Genomic DNA, 18,830 nt, shown 5'->3' on the forward strand with positions numbered 1-18,830 from the left:
AGACACACACTTCAAATGATATTCTAGAATTAGTGCATATTGATTTATTTGGTCCAAATGGAGTTGACAGTTACAATGGTGATAGATACTTCATATTGTTTGTGGATGATTATTCATGGATGATGACTCTAATGTTCATGAAAGTGACATCACATGCTTTTGATATGTCTAAATGGTATAAAGATAGAGTGGAAAGGGAAATTCATAAATCATTTAAATGCTTGAGATTTGGACGAGGTGGTGAGTTTATTTTTGCTAAATTCACTAACTTTTGTATTGAGAATGGTATCAAAAGACAATTTTATCTACACTGAGGACACCACAATAGAAGGGTATTGCTAAAAGGAGAAATAGATCTTTTATGAATTGCGTAAGGACACTGATGATTGAGAAGGAGATTTCTCAGATATTCTAGAGTGAAGCAATTAGTACTTTTGTTTACACGCTCAACTGAGTTCAATTGAAGAAAGGAACAAACAAGACACCATATAAATTGTGGTATGATCATACACTAAATGTAACTTATTGCAAAAGTGCAACCTAAGGATAAACATAAATGTCTACTACATGAAAAAGAAATATAGAGAATTAGAGAACTAAACCTATATTGGCCAAATATGTGAGTAAGAACCATTCACTTAAACAAATAATTGAAGATAGAAGTATTGGAGTACACAAAAGAAGCAAGATGAGAGAAGGTCCATGTTTAATAGCTAATTTTGGACCTAGAACAATAAAAGCTTCATTGGATGATGAATTTTGGGTTAATGCTATGAATGAAGAGATTGATCAAATTGAGAAGAACAATGCCTGGACACTTGTACTGAGACCTGATAACAAAAATGTGATTAGAATAAAGTGGATTTTTATAAACAAGTTGAATGAGAATGGAGAAGTGGTAAGAAGAAAAGAAAAATTAGTTTGCAAATGTTATGCACAAAAAAAAGGAATTGACTATTGTGAAATTTTTGCACCTGTTTAAAGATTGGAAGGTGTAAGAACATTTTTGGATTATGATATATATAAAAAGTTTAGGGTCAATCAAATCAATGTAAAATCTGCATTTTTGAATGGAATAATTGAAGAGGAAGTCTATATTGATCAACTAGAAGGATTCATTGAACCCGATAAGAAGAACATGGTCTACAAGTTGAAAAAAGCATTGTGTGGATTGAAACAAGCCCCAAGAGCATGGTATGAATGGTTACACTCTTATTTGATTAAGATTGGATTTTCTAGAACAAGTGAAAACAATAATATGTATTTTAAGAATGTATCTTAGGATATGGTGTTGGTTGTTGAAATATTTGTTGATGACATAATATTTGGTAGGTTTGATATGTTGAGTAAGAAATTTTCCAAACAAATGAAAACTGAATTTGAAATGTCAATTTTTTTAGAGATAAAAAAATTCATTGGATTGCAAATCTATTAAATATAGAAAGGTGTATATGTTACTCAATCCAAGTATGTGAAGGAAATCTTGAAATTTTTTGGGATGAATGAGTCTAAACTAGTCGGTACACCTATGGTGAATGGGGTGAAATTATCAAAAGAAGGCACTACTAGTAAGGTTGATCAAACACAATACAAATCAATGATTGGAAGCTAAAGTATATTATGCATAGTAGATTGGATATTTCCCTATTTGTTAGAATTATTACAATGTTTTCTTCTAATCCAAGGGAAACACATATGACTATTGTGAAAAGGATATTTAGATCTCAAAAGAACTAAAGATTATGGCCTATATTATAAACAAGTGGGTGAATTTAATCTTAAAGCCTACACTAATATTGATTTGGCTAGAAATGTTGATGACAGAAGAAGTACAAGTGGTGGATCTTTCTTTTTAGGAGAATTGTTGATTACATGGATAAGCAAGAAACAAAGTTGTATTTCACAATCTACTGCAAAATTTGATTATGGTGTTGTTACAATCAATTTTTCAAATATTGTATGGATCAAAAAACTACTAGAAGGAATACAAGAGGAAGTAACAAAGCCTTATACTATCTACTATGATAACATAAGTGTTATAAATATTTGAAGAAACCTAGTGATATATGAAAAAACAAAGAACATATCAATCAAATATCATTACTTGAGGGAGAAAGTTCAAGAGAAATAAGTAAGGATTAAGTATGTGAAATCTAAGAAATGAATTTTTGATATATTTACCAAGCCACTACCTAAGGATGCTTTTGAGTATCTAAGAGGTAAAATGGGGGTCCTTCCCCTCTCCAAAGTTCACTAGGTAAAGTTGCATGCTACACCAACTCATGGATGAATTGTAATATGTTTATGTAATTGATGAAAAAGTGTTCATACTTTAGGAGTATTTCTAAAGTTATGAAATTAATTGTGATGAAATTAGTGTAATTTTTACATGCAAGGTACAAGGAAAACTATAAGGTTTTATAAGTTTCATGATGAAATTTATAAAGACCTTTGGCATTTTTGTCAAAGAGGGAGAGAAACAATGGAGAGGAGTAATATGGAGAAGACTACTAAGATGAGAGAAGAATATTGAACCTACACTATGAGATCATATCCTAAGGGGGAGAAATGTCAAAGATGGAAAAAATGTTAAAGATGTTGAACATTGTTTATGCTTAAGATATAGACTGAGTACCAGATTAAAGATAAAAAATTGAATAGTTGTATTTTTGTCAATACAAAAATTTGATTATCCTATGTAATGTTTTGTAATGCAAAATCTTATGTTATGTGTTGTCATCAATTCCAAAAGGGGAGATTGTTAGTCCTAACTGATATTGTAATTGATAGTGGGATATTTTAAGCTTATGATACTATGAATGTATCTAAAATAGTCATATCAATTATTATATTCTCATTGATGTCAAAGTCTTAGTGAGCTAGACATTATGTTAACTCAAGAAAGTACCATATCATTACATTTATGAAGAGGATTTAAAGAAAGTATGATGCAGACATAAGTTATATGTAAGGTATTCAATAGGTACTTGAATGAGCTAGACAATGATGATGTAATTTTAGTTTGATTTTCTTACAATATATTGTGTATTGTTGCAATGTACTATAGAAAAAAGGATTAACAAAGTCACAATATTAATGAAGGGAGCTTGTATTCACCAAGTGATTATAGTATTGCTCGAGTGATTGGTAGAGGAAGAAAGAAAAACATAGGGTTACCCAAGTGAGTTAGTATAAACCGTCTTATATGTTTCCCAAGTAAATGTTATGTTTACCGAGTGATAGCTGGATGAAAAAGTTTGGAAAATTGGAATCTAAGGATGACTTTTGATGGTAATATGGAGAGTTTGAGAAGGTCTAAAGAAAAATTCATTTTTTGTTGCAAGATCTATGGTTGAGAAAATTCAAGAAGGATTTGAATGAAGATAAGGATGGACACAAAGTTCTATGCAAGTTATATTTTCTTAGTGTATAAATTCATTGTATGAAGGAATCCTATTGTAAACCTAAGATAGACAATATTGAATAAGGAAAAAAAATGGAAGGATCTAAAAGCATTGAGAAAACTATTTAAGGAAGAGAACAAGATAGTTTTAGGTTTTTGATTTCATTGTGATGTTGGTCAAGAATTGATGAAGCTAAAAGAGATTTTATTGAAGGTTATTGTGAGTGTGAAGTTACCAAATGATAAGGAGTACAAAGTTGAGCTAGGTGAATCAAGAAAAGAAGAGAAAAGATAAGGAATATAATTGCTGAAAGGGAGAATCAGTCAAGTGAGACAAAGACAATGAATGAGCTAGAACAAAGATTTGAACAAGAAAAGGTAGTTGATATTCTCAATAGATCACTTTATACTATTAATATTTGACCTTTACAGAAGAATATCTCAGAACAATCAAGTGGACCTAATAAGTTTGTGAGATCCTATATGGTAACATCAGTTAGTGGTGTTTTCAAGTCCTTTAAATCACGTCACTCTTTTTAATCAAGGACATGAAGTGATAAGTTCTAGATGATATTTTGGGGAAATCCTCTAACAAGGTTATGAAAGACTTTATTGAGTAATTGAACTTATTATTGTTGATTTTAATGAGGATTTGATGGTGTTTAAATGTTTGAAAGGGACTGTAAGATAACTAGACATAATTGATTCACCCCCCCTCCCCCCCTCTAAATTATGTAATAGTGCATGTAGCATACATATTTTTCAAGGAAATTGTGAGATTGCATAGATTACATGAGAGTATTATTTTGAAGATAGATACTAAGTTTGTTGGTTTTTTTTAAGACACTTTGGAAGATGAAGGCATATTTGAAATTTAGTTATATATTTCACCAATAAATCGATGAACATGTAGAGTTAGTGAACTCAAGTTCGGTAAATTTATTGAGATGTTTTCTTAGAGAGGAAGTTGGAATTTGTAAGAATTTGGTTAGGCTAGAATTCACCCAAGACCAAGGAACTCAAACACAAGCACAACAATAGACAAATATATATATATATATATATATATATATATATATAGAGAGAGAGAGAGAGAGAGAGAGAGAGTATGATTAGAATGATGATATATTCATTAAATATGCCATATATTACATATCAAGAGTACACTAGGAGTTCCTATATATAAAGGCTTCTGGAGAGCTTCTAGAATGCATAGTAGTCAACATCATGATAAGTCATACAACCAAGCACATGTCCACCATATATGGGTTATCCTCCATTAAGTATGGAATTAAGTGTGATGATGTGAGGATAAGCCTACAATGGTGTAGCACGCAAATTAGTGGTGTAGACAACATGTGCTAAATTAGGAGTATGGATAACTGTGTTGTCTACATGACAACTCAGTGAATGATGCAAACTTTAGTGTCATAGACACCATGTGCTGAAATAGAGTTGCATACTTCTATGTTAGTACACAAACTCCTAAGTGTCTCACCTAAATAAATAGTAAAATAATGCAATATAATAAAATAATGCATTAACCTAAGTAAACTTAAGTAAGTGTAAATAGTAAATACTTATTTACACCAACACCCCCCCTTAAGTGCAACTTAGGGGAATGTCCTTAAGCTTACGAAACCTAGGATGAAGTACATAATGAGTCTTGGCTACTACGCCATGTTAGGTACCCATGTACATAATGAAATGCAATCTCTCATAAAGTGGAGAAAGAGGGAAAACCTCATGGGAAAAACCCTCCCCCAAAAAGAGAGATAAATAGGGATGCATGGATGGATGGAGTAATCAAGACCCCCCAACTATGACATACATGCAGTATATACATAAGAGAATGATGAGAAAAGGATGAGAGAAAAGATAGGCTCCCCCCCCCCCCCCCCCCCCCCCCCAAAAAAAAAAAAAAAGAATGCCTGCCAATGATTGCTCCAATGAAGAAGTTGATCCAAGACTGCAAAATGGTGTTCCTCCCCTTAGGAAGAAACAATGCCAAAGGTAAAAATGAGATGCTTCCACAGTGCATAGAAAGAATTCCATAAGTAAGTGATGTCTCTAAAACCTACTCAACTGACTAAAGAACCTATCTTAAAGAACTATTTGTCTTTGCAACTAATGAAGGACCCTTCTACAACTACTAATCATAAGTATCCACAATCACTTCAACCTGTGATGATCAATCATGTAGAGAATGAACAAGAGGGTTGGATGGAGTCCTCATGACAACTAAATAAGGTGTTTCTACATCAAGAAGAAAAGGTAGATCATCAATATCATCCCCCAAATCTATCACTAAAGCTGGACTTGGAAGATTGGATGTACCCTACTATGCTGGACCTATCATTGTGGCGATATATGCATGTGGACTAAATTGATGAAGTGACCTCTTGCTGCAGCTGTTGATAGAACCCCATGTGTCTAAATTTGTTGAAGAACTATCATTGGTGTCACTATCATTTTCCACACAATATAATGTGTGGAGAGGAGTAGAGGAAAAATTGGGTGAACTTTCCTTACAGTACACATCCTTCTCCACAAAGATCTGATGGGTCTTAGGATCCAAGAGTTTGTATGCCTTCACACTATCTTCATAACCAATGAAAGTACAAGGCTAAGGTGACTATGCCTTGTATCCCCTGGAGGATATCTTTTCCCATGTAGGACAACTGAAGACTCTGAAGTGTGTCATAATAGGTTTTCTACTGCACCATGCCTCGAAAGGAGTCTTTCCATCTAAGGCTAGATGAGGAGACTTGTTAAGAATGTGACTTGCACTAGAGATTGCTTCGACTTCTAATGATGGATCTAGAGACTTGGCTTGTATCATGTAACTTTCCATAGACTTAAGAGTTTGGATCCTTGAAGCTACAACATCTATCTTATGCAGACTGAATGCTGGTGGAGTCTGAAGATAAATGCCCTCAAGTCTGCAAAAGTCTTGTAGTCTTCTGTTCACATACATGCTTCCATTGTCCATTCTTATAACTTTGATGGCTTTCCTTGATTTCTTTTCTACATGATTTTTGAAGGCTAGAAACTTGTCCAACACTTCATTCTTACTATGAAGAAAGTAGACCCAAGTGTATCTTGAAAAGTCATCAATGAAAGTAAGTATATAGCGACCTTGGCTAATTGCAAAAGGACCTGCTAATACCATGTGAACCATTTGTAGAACACTACGTGCTCTTGAAGACTTCCTTCTCTGTAACTTCCCCTCTAGATGCATATCCACTAAATCTATTGAACATTCACCCTTAGAAAATTTGATTTGGGGTAGACCTTTAACCATTCTATTTTTACAAAGTTGCTGAAGATAGCAAAAGTCAAGATGACCAAACCACTGATGCCATAATTGCATTGTTGAATTGGATTAAGATAACAAGGCCTTTGAAGGAGACTTGGGCACAAAATGGGAAAAATATTACAACCTTTTGTTATGATTCACTTTCCCCACTGCAACCAATGATTCATCTTTTAGACTATGCACCTTTACTGAGTCTGGAAGGAACTCAACTCTATGTCCATCTCTGAGGTGAGTGATTTGGTAGATTCGTAGGAGATTAGAACTTAGGTTTGGAACATAGAGAACCTCTTGAAACTCTCCATTTTCCATCACCACATTTCCTTTTCCTTCAACTTCCATTTTGGTATCATCTCCCATGAAGATGTGCAATACCTTTGATTGCTTCATTGAAGAAAAATCCTCCTTTGAAGAACCCATATGATATGAGGCACCTGAGTCAAATATCCATTCCTTTGAAGAGTTTCAATTTTCCATGAGTGCTTGCCCTTTTCCCTTTGAATCTGAAGACCCTTTATCCTTATAAGCATTACATAGTGGAACATTATATTTGTTCATGATGTTGATCAACTCATTAATCTTTTTAAAATAACACTCATGTTCTTCATGACCCATTTCCTTGCAATAGGCACACTTTTCCTTCTCCTTATTGTTGTCCCCCTTCTTGTTGGAATTTGAAGGCTTGCCTTGTTGATTGGATTGTGGTGTTTTCTTTTCTACATCCTCTAATTTGTTCTTCCATTTCTTCTTCTTACCCTTTTCTTGATTCAAAGACTATGTAGTTGAATTTTGAGAACCCTCATTATTGGCCACCAATGCTTTAGACTTAGGTGATTTGAGAATCCCCATTGATTTCAACTTCTTTTCTTCAGTAACCAACAAATCAACATATTCATCAAAACTGACTTTCTTATAGAAAACCCTAAGGTAGTCTTTGAGGTGTTAAAAGAAGATACACATGTGGAATACTTCGATGGCAACTTGTTATGAATAAGATAGATCAGTTTGTTATCTTTGATAGGACTCCCACAATCAGTAAGCTTTTTCCTTAGTTCATTAACCTTGATAATGAAATCCTATATAAAATCATATGACTTAGGATCTAAGGAGACAAACTCATCTTCAATTTTGAAAAAATCCTCTTCAAACACTTTACCATATAGGTTTTCAAGGGTATCCCAAGCTTCCTTGGATGTAGAACACTTCTTAATTTGATACATGATCTTATCATCAACCCCCAAACATATATCACCTAGGGCTTTCCCATCCATTGCTACCCATGCTGAAATATCACTTGTTGATACATTATCACCTATTGATTTAGGAAGAGTACCATCTACATATTGTGAAACTCCATTATGGATTAAGTGATACCACGTTTTGATGGACCATGTAGCATAGTTATGAGGAGTTAATTTAGGAAACTTAAAATTTTCCATAATGCAAAAAATGAAAGAAAATTGTAGAAAAGAGAGAACACAACACCAAGAACACCCCCCCTTTTCACTAAATCAAGAAACCCCCCGAAAATAGATGCTTTTGGCACTTTATTAGTAGTGCAATTACAATGGGCCACTTGCCAATTTTAGCCTTCGTGGACTTCTGATTTTTCTTGTTACAACCTCTTAATGGATTACAAATCTGGAACTTTACAATGTGCTACAATTCTGAAGCAATACAAAGCAAAGAAAGGCCCTATTGATGAAAGTGACACTTTTGTCCACACAACCCTACAATTTGACTATAGATCTGGAAAGTAGACAAAAAATAACACAGTTTCAAAAAAATGGAACCTATTTTTTACTCTAGATGTGCCCGTATGGAGCGTTTGAAGTTGCAAAATACAAGATTATGCAAGTACAGTCACCAAAAAATGCAATTTCTAAACAATCCATGCACCAAAACTAGAAAAAAGCTATACCACTAAAAATTTTAGGAAATTCTACCCAATTTTTAAAAAAATACACCTAATTTGGAGGTCGGATGACTGAGATATGGTGATGGAGACACAACCAAAGACCAAAATGAACACACAAGAAAAGGGAAATATTATTATTAATGAAAAATGCCCTATGGGCTTACAATAGTATGATTTTGGAGAAAGAAACCCTCCACATAGTACCTTCTCTCAAACTCCACCGAGAATTGCCTTTACAATGTCAGAAGTGTTCTTAAATAAGCCCCAAATGATTTAGGGTTAGGAATATATTCTAGAATATGCTAGTTGGCATCCACCACCAAAATAGATGGTTCTAGAAATCATGTTAGAAGTTGGTGTAAAAGTAGAAGAATTTAGAAATGGTAGTCCAACTTCCAAGAGGCATAACTTTCGAACCGTGACTTCGATTAATGAACCGTTTACATTTCTGGAAAGCTCTCGAAGTGCTCTATAGCCATATGGACCAAATTTTCTTGTCCCCCATTTTTTGGCCCCTTAAAAGGCTTTTTAGTGCCCCAAATATGAATTTGAAGCACTCTTAAGAGTCTCTAAGAAAATTAAAACTCCAATAACCTTCTAACCATAAAACCTTTTGACCTGATTCTTTTTTTGGAGCACTTTAAATTACGAGTATAAGAATCCCTCCAACTTACACCCTCTAACTCATCATATTTTTTTCTCCATTACAAAATAACTCATTTTTTGCATTTACACGTATCCCAAGGTGCTTAAGGTGCTTGAAAACTCTAACCCAAAAGACTAATAGTGGAATTGTGAGAGTTGAAACCTTTATTTGACCCAAATGGGTATCCAAAAATGAAAATGCATTAAAAAGAAACTATCTCTAAGCATATTTTTTTTTGGGTGATACAAGATTGCCCTTACACCACTGGATGCTCTTGCATCATATGGCCTCCCAAAGTCAAACTGCAAAATAATAATCTAGAGAGGGGTTACATCAGTAAAAGAAGGGGTTAAATTTGATGGTCATACTGTCACAGTAATTCAAATTTGGTCAGGAATGACGGTTAGATAACTGTCAAATTTAGGCTCATGAAAAGATGATGTCAGTGTCTTCCCACCCCTATGATGATGTTAGCATGACATCATGATGATGTCATCATTATATAGATAGTACAAATGGGTGACATGGAAAAAATTTGTACGCTAATTATGCAATGCCTGTGGGGGTAATGATGTGGCATCCAAGTTAGATGATGACTGTATAGGGGGCCTGGTCTGCTACATGCCACGTGGCATTTTGATTCACTATCTATGTGGCCCTTATTTATTGTAGATGTGGCTTGTCCAGGAAAATGACTAATCACCACGTGGCATGGCGTGGTAGCTAACGTGGGGCTAGGAATGAGATTGACATCGCTAAATTTTGTGATTGATGTCGTCGAAATCTTTAACTCACAGGGGCCAAATTAAAAAGTCTGTCGCCAATCTACTTTTATGGGCACTAGCCAGGAAGTTCCACAGGGCTAGGAATGTTGGAGGCAATGCCAAAATTTAGTTTTGTAGTGGCCATGTCTTCTTTTACGTGTACCAAATTTTTAAAAAATAATCCCACATTCATGGGTTTATACATTTCCAAAATGTATAAAAAAAAACATGCCACATAATGCAAACAAATAGCCATGGGTGACATAAGAGATAAGGTGGTCGCCAATGGAATGTAAGACATGGCCAGGGATGTAGCAGCTTGTTGGAATTTAAATGGTCTAGTCGCTGGAATATGTCAAAATTATGTGAATATGTGCAGTACGGCCCGTGGACTTTTTTGAGATGCCCGCTACAATAATATTCACCAATATAATATAGATGCCCTATGAAAATGAAAAATTCCAAAATTGAAGAGCCGAGATTTGACAGCTCGATTCTACAAATAAAATTTCTCTGACTAGGGAATAAAAAATTTGAAAGTACCTGACTAGAGAAAAAAATTGTAGAGATGAAAAATAATTCAGATCTGGAAAAATAATTAAATAGATTTGAAAATGACCGTACCCAATTGCAAATTGGTGCCTCTTGGTGCTGGTTTGCAAAAAAAATTTGCCTCATGATCAAATTTTTCCCAGCATAGGCAAATTTATAGTCAATCTTCATCGAATTAATGTTTTGGACGTAATGGCAAGGTCAGTTCTAGCTCTAGATGCTCCCAATTTTTGTGGATTCTATGGATTCGGGTTTAAGTGCTGAAGCATGAACATTCTCGAATGGCTATGTGTAGAGAATCTCCCTCAGCTCTGATACTATGTAAGCATTTGGCTTAGGCTAGAAATTCACCCAATACCAAGGAACTCAAACACAAGCACAATAGTAGACCAATAGAGAGAGAGTATGATCAGAATGATGATATATTCATTCAATATGCCATATATGCCATATCAAGTACACTAGGAGTGCCTCTATATAAAGGCCTCTAGAGAGCTTCTAGAATGCATAGAAGTTAGCATCATGATAAGTCGTACAACCAAGAACATGTCTACTAGATATGGGTTATCCTCCATTAAGCATAGAATTAAGTGCGATGATGTGAGGATAAGCCTACAATGGTGTAGCACGCAAATCAGTGGTGTAGACAACATGTGCTAAATTAGGAGTGTGGATAACTGTGTTGTCTACATGACAACTTAGTGAATGATGTAAACTCCAATGTTGTATACACCATGTGTTGAAATAGAGTTGCGTACTTTTGTGTTAGTACACAAACTCCTAAGTGTCTCACCTAAACAAATAATAAAACAATGCATTAACATAAGTAAAGTTAAGTAAGTGCAAATAGTAAATACTTATTAATTAAGTGTAAATAGTAAATATTTAGTTCTTTCTCAAGAAGAGTTTGCATATAATAATTTGGTGAATATATAGTAGTATAAGAAAGACACAATTTTATATTGTTACAGGAATAAATCCTAAATTATTACCAAAATTGAGAGACATAATTCATGAGGACAAGAAGATTTTTGATGTAGAAGAATTTGCATGATCCATGAAGTCAATGCATGATCAAGTGAAGCAAGATTTGGGAGACATTACTCAAAATTATAAGGGGAAGGTAGATGATAATAGGAGACGAGGATTTTCAAGCTAGAGATGTATTGATGGTATAGTTGAGGAAGATAATAATTCCACTTGAACATACAACGAGATGAAGATGATGACATTAAGACCTTGTAAGATCTTGGGAAATTTTGATTCAAGTAATATATATGAAGTCAAATTGCCAAAGAGTAAGGATATACCACCTATATTCAACATTACAGATTTATATGGGTGTCATGAGATAAAATTTAGTGATGAAAGTGGATTGGAGTTGGAAAAAAACTTCACTAAGAAGAAATTAGATGATATCTTAGATTGTAGAGTTGGCATAAGCACAAAAGGTAGGCAACTCTTTGAATATCTTGTAAACCGGAAGAGCATACCAATTGATGATTCCTCTTAGATTTATTAGGTTGATGTATACCTTATTGGTTTTCCTTTTTAGCAACAACACATGAGACTCATGTTTTGATAAAAAAGGTATCTAATGTAGGATCATTTTAGGTTCTTAGCAATCCTACATTAACCCCAAAATACTCATCTTTAGTTTTTATTTTTTGATCAATTCTTGTGTTTATTATGGTGTTCCTTAGACTTGGTTCTTTATCTCTTGTGAATCTTATAGCACATTTTGACTCTTTGCAGTGGAGATATCTTAGATTCTTACTTGAACCTATTTGTTCTTCATCTATTAATGTGTAAAGAAATTGCTTTATTTGCAAAGCTTCATGGCATATTTTTCAATCTTCATAATATCTTGGCATTCATACTTATGGGTGTGTGCTTCATTTAAGATCAATATGGAAGAGTACTTCCAAATTTGGGTCCTAACCTATATTTGTTATCATGTTTTCCTTATGTTGGAGAATGTGATCTTTCTTGGTTGACATGTTTATAGTGAAGGCTCTATATATTGATGCAATTGATCATTGTTGAGGTATCTTTAAAAATAATAAATCTTAAAAATTTGAAGTATGAATAACTCTAGATTTTATTTTGTAATCAAGATTATATGCCAAGAATGCAAGTTTGCATGTTACTAGTCCATTATATATGATTTCATGAATTTATAGCAAAGAGAACATGTGATCTTACAGTATCTCTATTCCTTATTGTTCTTTCTATTATATGAATCTATCTACATGATTTAATATTATTCTCATTGAGAAACCTCCTACCATGACTATACCATAATAATCTTAATCTAAATGTTCTTGAAATGTTTAAAAGAATAATTTTGATAACAATAATAGATGGGAAGAATACAATGTTTGTGTATATTTTCATGATGTTGTAGTTCAATTTGTAAACCCACATAAGATGTTCCAACAAGATAATCATGCCCTCTCAAGTATATATAACCCAAACTACATATTATCACCTAAACAATAATTAAAACTTTCTATCATTACAAATAACTCCATATAATTTCTCATTGTTGAGGTATCTTTAAAAATAATAACTCTTGAAAATTTGAAGTATGAATAACTCTAGATTTTATTTTGTAATCAAGATTATATGCCTAGAATGCAAGTTTGCATGTTATTAGTCCATTATATATGATTTCATGAATTTATAGCAAAGAGAACATTTGATCTTACATTATCTCTATTCCTTATTGTTCTTTCTATTATATGCATCTATGTACATGATTTAATATTATTCTCATTGAGAAACCTCCTACCATGACTATACCATAATAATCTCAATCTAAATATTCTTGAAATGTTTAAAAGAATAATTTCGATAACAATAATAGATGGGAAGAATACAATGTTTGTGTATATTTTCATGATGTTGTAGTTCAATTTGTAAACCCACATAAGATGTTCCAACAAGATAATCATGCCCTCTCAAGTATATATAACCCAAACTACATATTATCACCTAAACAATAATTAAAACTTTCTGTCATTACAAATAACTCCATATAATTGCTCCAAACAACCATATATAGATTTTCATACAAGGTAATATGTGTGACTATAAGACTTTCACTTTTCAATAACATGCAATACCAGAGAAAGAGAGGCTTCCAAATATAACTTTGAATATAACTTAAGTTAGATTAGAAAAACCCAAAAAGGATGAAGAGATGCCAATACTAAACCCAAATTATACTAAGGAAGTATGCAAGAAAGTCATATTTCATTCAATGTTAGTTAAATTTAAATATGCAATGTGGATGTAAATTGAACCAATCAATCAAATGAAAAGAGTGAAATAGATCTAGGTGTTGTATGTGTACAATTAGACCAATTTAAAGTATGGAAATAAGTATATGCTAAGAGATAAAAAGAAGGGTCAAAAACTGACCTTGAAATATGCAAATGAAAATGTTTTTTTTTTTCTAAAAATCATGGATCTAAAATTTTGACTAAGATTTTGACTGCAGATCTATGATCAGAATAGAAAACCTAAAAATCCTCAAAAATCCTAGATCTCCAAGTACAAGTTGACCAAAATAAAGTCTAGTATTAGGTTTATGAGAAGAAGAACATATTCAAAATAAAGTTGACCCAAATGTTTTTGAAAGCCTACAACTGATACTTTCTAAAACTTAATTCACAATTCTACTACCATGTTCTTACACACAAGAAAACAATATTTATTGTTGTGGGGAGGGGCTTGCCTTAGTCAAGACCCTATTTAGGATTTAACCTTTAAAAGAAATAAAATGTAAAGCATGCAAGAAGAAATACAAATGTAAATATTGATCTTGCTTGATGAAACCCTTGTCAATAAGGATTTTGTAATGCTTGATTGTAGTAGATGTCAAATTTACAATGAAGAATGTAGGTAATATCCACAAATGCAATGGATCTTACCAATACTAAATCATGGAGTCATGGATGTAAGCTTTCATAATAGAAGATGAAGATGAATGCCATTATATAGATTCACTCCCTTGATGGCCAACAAAATGCTAGATCTTTAAGAGGAATGATCATATTGGGTCCTTAAATATTTAAAAACACCTTCAATGCTTTGATAATTGCTTGAAATATGCTACCTTGAGTGTACTTATGCATGAAATAAATGTCGTTTGAGTGCTTATGAAGGGTAAAATAGTGCAGCTAGGATTCCTTTTATATTAGTATTTAGGCATGAAAACAAAGCAAGTTGACAAGGTCACCCGATTTTCCAATGTAAGTCCCCAAGACAAAATTGGCCCTAGGACCAAAAATGCTCAAGGTATTAGTTGACATAATAGACCTAAAATAGGTTTATCCCAAGGAGGGGTAACATCGAGGTCTTGGAAACTATACAAATGAAACTGGAAGAAAGGGAATTGAGTGAGAGAAATAGATGATTCAGCAAAAAATGTATCCATGGTATATAAAATCACTAAAGAGTGGGAGATAAAAGGTCTTAAATGTTGGGTGCTTCCATGTTAAGATGATACATTTATCCCCCACTTTAGCAAGAGTATGAGCTATGCAATACCTCTCCTTTTCTACCATACTCTATTTCATTATTATGTCCTACCAAGCCTTCTATGAACATTTTATCTCTTAATGATATTTGAAATGCAACACCATGATATGTAGAGTAATTTATCATATCATATAGTGATGATTAATTACTTGTAGTGAAGATACCTTATATGCTCTTGGTTAGTGATTGTGACTACTTTCATGATGATGTTGTAATTATGAATCTTTTGATGATGTTACTATATCTTCTTGATGATGATTTGGTTATGTTAGAATATGATGTTATTTATACTCATTATTTATGTATTGCACTTACCCTATATTTACATGTGTATGGTGTGTGTTTCTATTTTACATTTCTATCTAACATGCCTACTGTGGTTGAGGGAGGGAGTCATAGTCACTATGAGTCAAGGTCTACATGATGTACTACTTCCTATCATTACATGTTTAGTTTATATATATATATATATATATATATATATATATATATATATATATATATATATATATATATGTATGTATGTATGTATATGTACATGCTCATCTTTTATGTAGGTTTGCAGGTATCGAGCATTGACTTCTTTAAATTGCTATGGTGAGTGTGTCATATTACAATGACTCAATATTGGTAAGAGAAAGGAGATAATATTTAGGCCTGAATCCTAGCCTAACCCTAATTATTATCCTGAGGAGGAGGACACATATTTGACTTATTGCCCTTTTCAAACCTATGAGTTATCTTTGTGCATGTTGTTTAATTTTGGTTTTTGATTTATTTTGTATATGTTGCATTTGTGTGGATTTAGTGATATGATTTACTTGCTAAATTATTTAATTATGACACTTAAATAATCATATGATATTGGAATTAATGAATATTATTTAATTGAAACGAAACAATAAAAATTTAAAAGTATGAATTTGAAAGTTAGAAAAAAGGGAAATTTAAATATTAAAGATTAAATATGACTTTATCATAATTAGTTAACTAATAAAACTAAAATTAGAGTTGCATAAGTGATCTTTAAATATAATTATTATAATTAATAAAGTAAAAAAATGAAATAAACTAGTATTTTAACTTAAAAGTGCATTGTGTGCATGGAATAAATAGTAAATTAAATTATTTAATATTTAATTAAGAGTGAATTAGTTTTTTAAAATTAGAGGTTAGAAACCCATCGGTAGGGTTAGGGCTCTTTATTAGAGGCTTTTTGGTTCATTTACCACACAGGTATTGGGAGAGGAAATTGGTGGATCAACGTTAAAGAAATTTCTCAAAGCTTATGAATATTTATGGAAACATAAGTCAACTAAAGATTGTCTCAAATTTAAGTTGTTGGTTTTGAGGTAGGGTTTGGAAAACCCATTATAAAAATCCATTTCGAAAGAGATGTTTACTCTGTGCCTTCCTAGGTGCTTGCAAATTGAATTGTTGATTTATTGCATTGATAATTGGATCAAAAAATTGTGTTTGTGAAAATTAGAAAGAGAGAACTTTTTTTATCATGTTAGTAGAAAACTTGATTGAGAAATCAACAAATATGGGAAATTGTAGAGAAATCTAGAAAACTACCAAGACTATTATTTTAAAAAACCTTTCAATATTAGAAATTTTAACAATAGAAAATTGGAGTAAACAAGATTAAAATAGGTAGAGTTTTAACTAGTAAAATTCCATAGTAAAGATGTGAAATCAACCATGAGGGTCTTCTAAATATTAATTATATATTTTCTCCAACAAAATACATTGGAAAAAATATTGGATTTGAAATTAATTTCCTAAAATTTTCCTATTAGACTTATGCTCAAAAAAATCATTAAAAAAATTATAATATTTATATTTATAAAGAAAAAAAAAAAAAATAGGAGGGGTTTTACCCTCCTTGGCATGCGTCTACAATAAAAGACGATGACTGCCCCAAGGCAACATCATGTTTGTCGAGGTAGAACATGGCCTCCTTTAGTAGATTGTGGCCTGCCAAACGGTGGTTGCTAGCCCCCTAAAGCATTAACATTTTTTAAAAAAAAATTTAAAAAATTTAATTTAATTATTATTAAGTTAATTTTTTAATAAATTAAAATTTATTTAGTTTAGTTTTTATTAAATTAAAGTTATTTAATTTAAATGTTAGTAATTAAAGATTATGTATTTAAAATTATATCAATTTAATTATAAATTAATACGTATATATCTTTCTTACCTGGTCAATTAGTGATGGTAAATACAAATGTTTTATTATTAACATTTTTTAATTAATTTTATTTGGTAAATAGTTATCATTATCACTTTGTAATGAGATATTAATTTTGAAGGCAAAATTTTTTATTAAAAAACCCATCTAGCATTATTTTATGATCACATTCTCATGGCCAAACTATATATTAAAAAATAATGAATTAACCTTATGACTGAAATCCATATTTTCTATGTTTTTCATTTACATTTTGTTTGCTATAAAATTTATGATGGATTTATTTAGGTTGTTTAGTTGGCCAAACTAGGATGTGCATCAAAGGCTTCTAGATTTAATTTTATAGTGATTTTTCTTACTAGATGTGGTGATATATTTATGATTCAAATCAAAATTATGTTTATGAGATTTGTCTTTGATGAGTATTTATGATGACTTAAGTTTTGAGAACTAACACAATTTTTGGTTGCCTATTATGGAAATGAATTCAATTATGAATTTTTTTGTGATATGGGACACAATTGTGGTTTATGGGCTTAGGGGAAGTTGTCTAGGTGCATTTTGTGGGGTGGCTTACAATAGGCATCTAGGGCTCAAAGTCTTCATTACTAGGGTAACATATCATAAGTTGTTTGATAAGTGATAGCATAGTAATTAAAATATTTAGACAACATTAAAAGGATAAATAGAGATGTTGCATCACCCATGCCTTGAGTGCTTAAATAGGATAAGGATGGGAATAAGATGATATCTAGTGAGAGATATGACTAGTATTTCTCATCTTCATGAGAGGATATTTCAATTCCACATGGCTCACATTTAGGATCTGGGATCCAAAGTGATAGGTCTATGGTAACTCAAGTAGTTTGACCATGCAATGATACTTCCTAGTATGTAGCATGAGTCTTCTCTATAGATTTTTTATTTTCCTCTAGTAGGTATACTTATTGTTGGATGTCACTATTTTTTTGGATGTTATTTATTGTTGAGGGTTGGTACTTATTGATGATTTTTTATTATTCATTGGTATCATTCTTTCAAATTTTTATTTTTATTTGGAAGTTGATATTATTTTACTAGTTGTATCTATTTGGTTTTCATACTTGATTTGGACTAGGTATCTTGTTGGTTTTGGTATATAGTTTTGGTATTGGTCTATTATTGTGGTTTCAATTTTTGTATATTTTCTTTGCGTGCCATCTTAAAATGGAAGCACCTTAGTTTGAGACCTTTTAATCCTCCTTAGTGTGATATTGGTCTCTCTTTTCCTCCCTAATTTGGATCTCATTTCTAGATCATCTCTCACCTTCTAATGTGGTCCTTTAGTTGTTGCATTATCACCTTTTTGTTTATATCTTCTGATAGATTCATTATTTCCTAATTCTTCCTGCACCCCCTTCAAGACCTTTGGGACTTTTTTCTATATCCTTCCTTGGGAATAGTTCAATCTATTCCCAAGAAGAGGTTGACCAAGTTAACCTCTTCC

The sequence above is a fragment of the Cupressus sempervirens genome, chromosome 8, assembly GCF_028749045.1.
Source record: "Cupressus sempervirens isolate cs-2001-9-10 chromosome 8, ASM2874904v1, whole genome shotgun sequence".
Lineage (NCBI taxonomy): Eukaryota > Viridiplantae > Streptophyta > Pinopsida > Cupressales > Cupressaceae > Cupressus > Cupressus sempervirens.